The following is a 6,187-nucleotide window of genomic DNA, read 5'->3' as shown; positions in this document are numbered from 1 at the left end:
ACCCACCCACCCACACACACACACACACACACACACACACCTAGTAGCCCTACCCCACCCGAGCACACACAAACAAACATTATACCATGTCAAAATACAAACACAGTAACGCCCACAAAACAGCAATACAGCAATATGCACATGTCAAACGACTGCCTCAGTGGTGATACTGCCCACTCAAACAAGTGTGCATCACTGGAATCATTCATATGGTGGGAGAATGTTGGCAGAAAGTTAGAAAAGCAACACAAATAATTACAACAACACACAAACACAGCAACAACAAGTGCTGCCTCACTAAGGCCTTCAGATGATCCTAAGCTGTGGCCTTATTTTATGGTTTCATTAACAGCAGTAATAACAGGGTCAGTCAGAACAGCAGAAAGCAGGGGAAGATCTTGTCAGTTCTGTGAAGTTAAGATGTTAACAGGTCAGTGTGCTGCCAAAATGTTGGATTTCTGCATCACAGCGGGAACATTGGTAAGATGACCCTCATCCGGCTTTGTGCAGCTCAGAAAGAGGTGGTAGGAGATGGAGAGGGGAAAGGATTGAAAGAAAGGAGAGGAAGTCGTGCAGGAGAGCGTTCTTGTTCTTGTTGAGGCAGATCGCATGTCACACCATCCTCCTCTGCAGAGGACACGATGCTGGACCAAGGTGACATAAAATGCACACATGCCGATCTGCTTTTTAATATATTTCTAATTAAAAAAAAAATAGAAGAAAGGAGTCTGTAGACAAACTGTAGCATTGAAGTTGAAAACAATGTTCCCACTTTGCTTTATCGTCTCCATCTTCACCCTTAATCATCTCCAGCTTCAGACAAGCATGTGCATTCTCTCTGGAAACACCAACTAAAATATGGATGATTTTTTTTTTTTTTTTGGTATTAGTCTTGCATATGTTTTCCCTCTGCCGTCATGTTCCATAAACAAGCTTTTTGATAATCATAAAAGCAATATGCAAATGGGATGCAAAGGAGTTGGATCGTATGGAAAGCTGTGGGCTTTGTGAACTATTCCTCAGCTTTTTGAAATATCTTTCCGTCACTGTAGTCTCTCTGTATCCATAATGAGAGTTTTGACGTACATCACTCCCTCCTCCACACCTCAATACAGCCATCCCCCGTCATGTGTGTAATAATTCAGCCACATTGATAATAAGTCCTTCTGTCCCTCCCTGTAAAATGTGTGAATGTCATTTCATATAGTATGCCCTACAGGGCTGTACCATGAAAGAGCCCACTGTCTCACACACTTAGTATTCCTGCCTTGGGATACTTGCAGACATCCCTAGCACTAATAAAGACAGAGTGACGGACAATCACTACTATCACTGAGTCATACTATGTTTCTCTTTTTCTAAAGCAAAAACCACCATCAGTGTTTTCCTCAGTGACTTACATTTATGATTCATCTTATATTTGCTGTAGGGAAACTATGCGGTCAGCCTCAAATTTCATCATTATCTTGACTCTTCTGCCCCTTGATGGCACAGCATACTATACGTTCATTTTCCCAGTACACATTTTCCGCCTGGCTGAATCTTCAGTGTCTCTCAAAGTAAAACAACAACAAAAAAAACAAAAAAAACAACATCCACTGGCAATATGTCACTAGAATCATCCATTATTCATTTCTTTCATCATTTCTGAATGACTTCAATTCTTTCCATGGGTCAGTAGTCTTCTGCCATTCATGTGGTAGTTGCTTTATCGAGACACTGGGTTCAGTGACAGGATATCAGTTCCATCACAGCCCTGACACTCGCACCCCGCGGGCTTCACTCAGACGGGCTCGCCGCCTCTCTTGCACCAGAGGGGAAATCACGGCTCCCACTCTTCATGCGGTGCTCCAGGTTATTATTCATTTTCTTATCTGTCACCCTGGTTCATCTGATACGGTAGAAATAACACATTCTGGGTCATTCTGGGTTCCTCGCTCGCTCAGATTTCAGTTTGTGTGCAAGTGTAAGAGAGATCATCATTAGGAGGTGGATCTCTGAAAATGCCGACCTCCAGCCATCTGGAGCTCCGTCTCTCCACATGTTTTAGAGTGTGGGAAGCTGCAAGAACGTGTCACTGGTCTATATCAAATCACAAAATATTTCATCAACTCTGCGCTCACTCGTGGGTGTGTGGAAGTTATTGTTTGAGTGGTTTTCCTATTTTTTCTTGTGGCCAATTACTCTCCCATCACTATCATTTACATTCATTTACATTGGTTCATTTGTCATATCAAATTTGTCCAAGCCCCGCAATCTGCGTCCAACCCAACGTTTCTGAAGTTTGACAAAATGAAACCATATGCTGTTGATATGGCACCGATCACATGCTTCCAGCTTAGCACTGCGTCATCTTAAACCAACTCTGGGCAACTGCAGAGGATGCGCCACCTCTCACCTCCTCCATATCTTTCACTGCGAGAGTAAATGGTCTCCACATTGCCTAGTGAAGCATCATGCCTGAATGCCGCCATTCTCACATCTGCTTCCTGGAACAGCGACGGGGAAGTCTCCAAAGAGCTCCCAGTGGAGTGTGGGGCATGTGTGCTCACATATGAGGCGAGAGTTTGAGACGGGGGCTTGCCGGCGTGGTTTATTTTCAAAGGGTAGTGCTGAGGATGTGTTGAGAGGTTGAGGAGTTGAGAGAGCTCTCTGCGCTCTGGTTTGGGTTTCACCTCCCTGAGACACAGCTGGGGGTGGGGGGGTGGGGTGCGGGGTTAGGAGCCAGGGGACGGGGTGTTTAGACAACAGCACAAACAAGATAGAATATGATTTCTCTGTATGCGTTTGCGTGTGTGCATGAGAGACACACAGAAAGTGTACAACCTTGTACATAATGTTATGTTCCTATCATATTTATAGGAAACTGTTACCTAATTCTTGTTCATCTTTTTTGTGGCCTTAAGTGTTGTGTGTGTGTGTGTGGGTGTGTGTGTGTGTGTGTGTGTGTGTTGTGTGTGTGTGTGTGGGGGGGGGGGGGATGCAAACAACCAAACTGAACTCTATAGCGGAACAGGGAAGTAAACCATTAAGGCCAGTGGCAGCTAAACTGTCATATCTGCACCATTCATTTCCCTATTTCTCAGCAGCCGCAGTAACATGTGTAGCGATAGGCATCGCTCCAAGTGGGCCACTTTGCATTGAAAAGAGGCCCGGGTCATATTTAAAATGCACAGAGCTGAACCGAACTTATTTGGTTATTCAAAGCTACCACTCTCTCTTCTCTAGCCTACATCGCCATACACATGCAGCACGTTTTCCAGCTGCCACAGCAAACTGGGAAGTCTTGAATGCAAAATAAGATGCAAAAGTGAACATTTGCATCTACAGTACAGTTTCAACTGAGGCACCAAAAGCTCATCACAGGTTAGGCCTGGTCACTATTTAACATATATGAGCATTTGAAGTGCTAGCTGTTTAACTATCAGCTCAGAGCAGTTCTGAGCAAGCTAAGTGTGTCCTCTCCTCACAAATGTAAGCATATTGTTTTCAATGCTGATGAGCCGGGGCAATGTCCAGGAATGTGTGTAAAAACTGATCCATCAACTCAAGCAAATCTACTCCCAGAAAAATTCTGGTTTAAAGTCATTATCAGCACAATCACGTTCGAAAGTCGAGCAACGATAGCAAGCAGAGCAACATGCTGTCGACAGTATCAGATTTAAAAAAAAAAGTAAATTAGATATGTCTGAGTTTTAATTTGAGTAGCATTTATTGACTGGTGTTCATGCAGCAACATTAAAATATAGTAACCAGATATCTGACCTTCATGATATTGTGCAATTTTTTATTGGAATTGTCAGGAACCTGCATTATGTAGTAATCTGTCCTTGCTTGTCAAACTAAATCACCTCTCCATACCTAATACTGTCCATCTGAAAGTGTGTTGCGTGCATACTGAACACCAAACTTGGATGTTATCTCCACTTTCTGTTTTGCACTCTCTTGCTGTCATCATCTGCAGCTTAGCACTATTATCCCTTCTGGTTGCAATCATTATTATTCTATTTTTCCCCCTATTTTAATTTCTTAACCATAAATATTCTACACCCACGTCGCCAGTAAGAAATGTGACATTATCATCTACAACGCAAATAGGAAAGCAGACAGACGGCATGTATGGATTTTTTTTTTTTTTTTTTTTTAAACAATTCTTATGGCTTCTCTGCATTTGCCTCGTTGTGTTTCCTGCCAAACACTGAGGCTGCCACAGTGCTGCTGCTGCTGCTGCTGCTGCTGCTGCTGGTGTTTTTTCGATCAGACTGGTGTGGACCTGGGAAGCAGAGCATGTGCCACAGCGGAATTCAGGTGCCAAGAATATAATTTTCCTTAAGTGCTTACAACTGTAAAAACCAAAGTTGATTCCCTGAGACTGAAAGTAATTACTGGCCATTTAAATTGGAGAAAAAGACGAAGCAGCAAGCTCTTTAGTTTTTCGCAGAACTCGAGACACGTTATGGGTCTGTCTAATATCTGTTTTATTTGAATGTTTTTGCTTTCAAGTTGGTAATTTATATTGGCTGTGTGTGATTCCTCTGGAGGAAATGCCACTGACTGTGGTTAACCCAAAGACTATAAATTGTGGAAGATGTATTGGGTTTTCATATCAATACTAATACACAATATCATCAACTGGAATGGAATGGACAGTAATATCTAGTCTCTAACATCTGTCTATTGCCTCATTATCCTTCCACATACAGTGCTGGTAATAGTTTGATTGACTGCCCACATCCATCGGTGTGCATGAATGAATGCAGAGTTGTTGGTTTGTCTTCATAGAAAGACTTACTTGGCCGAGGGATGATGCTCCGAGCATGTCCTGTATCTGTTGTAGTGGAGCGGGTCGGATGGAGGGGGGTGGGGGCTTCACCCAGAGAGCGTGACGGCGCACCTGTCAGAGAGGAAGGCCTGTCTAATCGCTGTAAGCTGGCCGCAGAGTGAACATGTGTGCTGGGGAGACCCTCAGGCCAGGAGGGGAGGAGGGGAGCAGTGGGGAGGGCACGCCTGACCTAAATTGCTTAAATAAAAAATAAAAAAAAAAGGGAGCATTTGGATGGAGAATACCCCAGATCATTCCCCCACCTTCCCTCTGCTCTCGCCGCTCCTTGGGTCTTCCCCTTCCCCCCTCACACTCCTCTCATCTTCGGACATCAGAGCATTTGCACTGTTTTCCTTGTTAAATCATCCAGCTATTGACAGAGTGATTGCATCCCTGCTCGTATTTGCTGACTCATCTCTTCTGTGAAACCCGCCTTCTTGGGAATATCTGGCCTGCCATTGGCTCCCTCAGGTCTGATAGAGTAGAGACTATTTCTCTGCTCTCTCTCTCTCTCTCTCTCTCTCTTTCTCCCTCTCACTCTCTCTATGTTGAGTCATTCATGGGAAAAGCAAATCAGCACTCCACCGAGATTCCAGAGAATACACTCTCCGGTTCTGTTGACGAAGGGTGAGGTTCTTCTTCTCCTGCACCTCTCGAGGCAGGGACCACACAGTGTGTGTGAAAATCTGGCCCGCAGACACACCTCGGTTTCCATGTGCAGTAAAACATACATGCGGTACATGTTTTCCCACAACAAATGACTTCACGCCACAGTTGAGAGATGCACAATCATCCCCTCTCTGTTGCAGGCGCAGTAACTCTGGGCTGCTTGTGTTTGTGCATAACTCTGGAAACAGGTAATAAGTGAATATGGTTAGCAGCGGTGCAGTCTAAACAAACGAAAGTAAACAGAGGATTTGTCTGGAGTTCAGTAGCATTAGCATGTCGCTTGCTCAGTTTGCCAAGTCAAAGGAAAGTTTTCAATTAACATCAGATGTGAATGTCGAAAGTGTACCTGAGTTTTGCTTATCCTCGTGAACCCTGGTTCATTTCAGTTAGACATCTTTTTCGATTTATTGTCAATTCCTAGAGGACTTCAAATTTATATTACATCGAGTTTGGCCAGTCAGGCTGAGATTTGATTTTGTGAACTCCCTTTGTGTTTGCGTGTGTCTGCTATGACTAATTGCATTTGGCCGGCGCTTCCAAATGCTTCATGTTTGTCAGTAATCGTTTGAATTGACCACCGTGACATTCCTTGAGAAGTCAAACCCTCGATTTCATTGCACTAATGCCTCCACATTTTCCACATCGTTCATTTCCTTCAGCGTGCTCTGACTGCCAAAGCGGCCTAATTTGTGCTAC

The sequence above is a fragment of the Seriola lalandi genome, unplaced genomic scaffold (assembly GCF_002814215.2).
Source record: "Seriola lalandi dorsalis isolate HSWRI2012SDOR001 ecotype SW California unplaced genomic scaffold, Sedor1 jcf7180002054412, whole genome shotgun sequence".
Classification (NCBI taxonomy): Eukaryota; Metazoa; Chordata; class Actinopteri; order Carangiformes; family Carangidae; genus Seriola; species Seriola lalandi.
The sequence above is the reverse complement of the archived record's forward strand: the minus strand, read 5'-3'. Positions refer to the sequence as shown.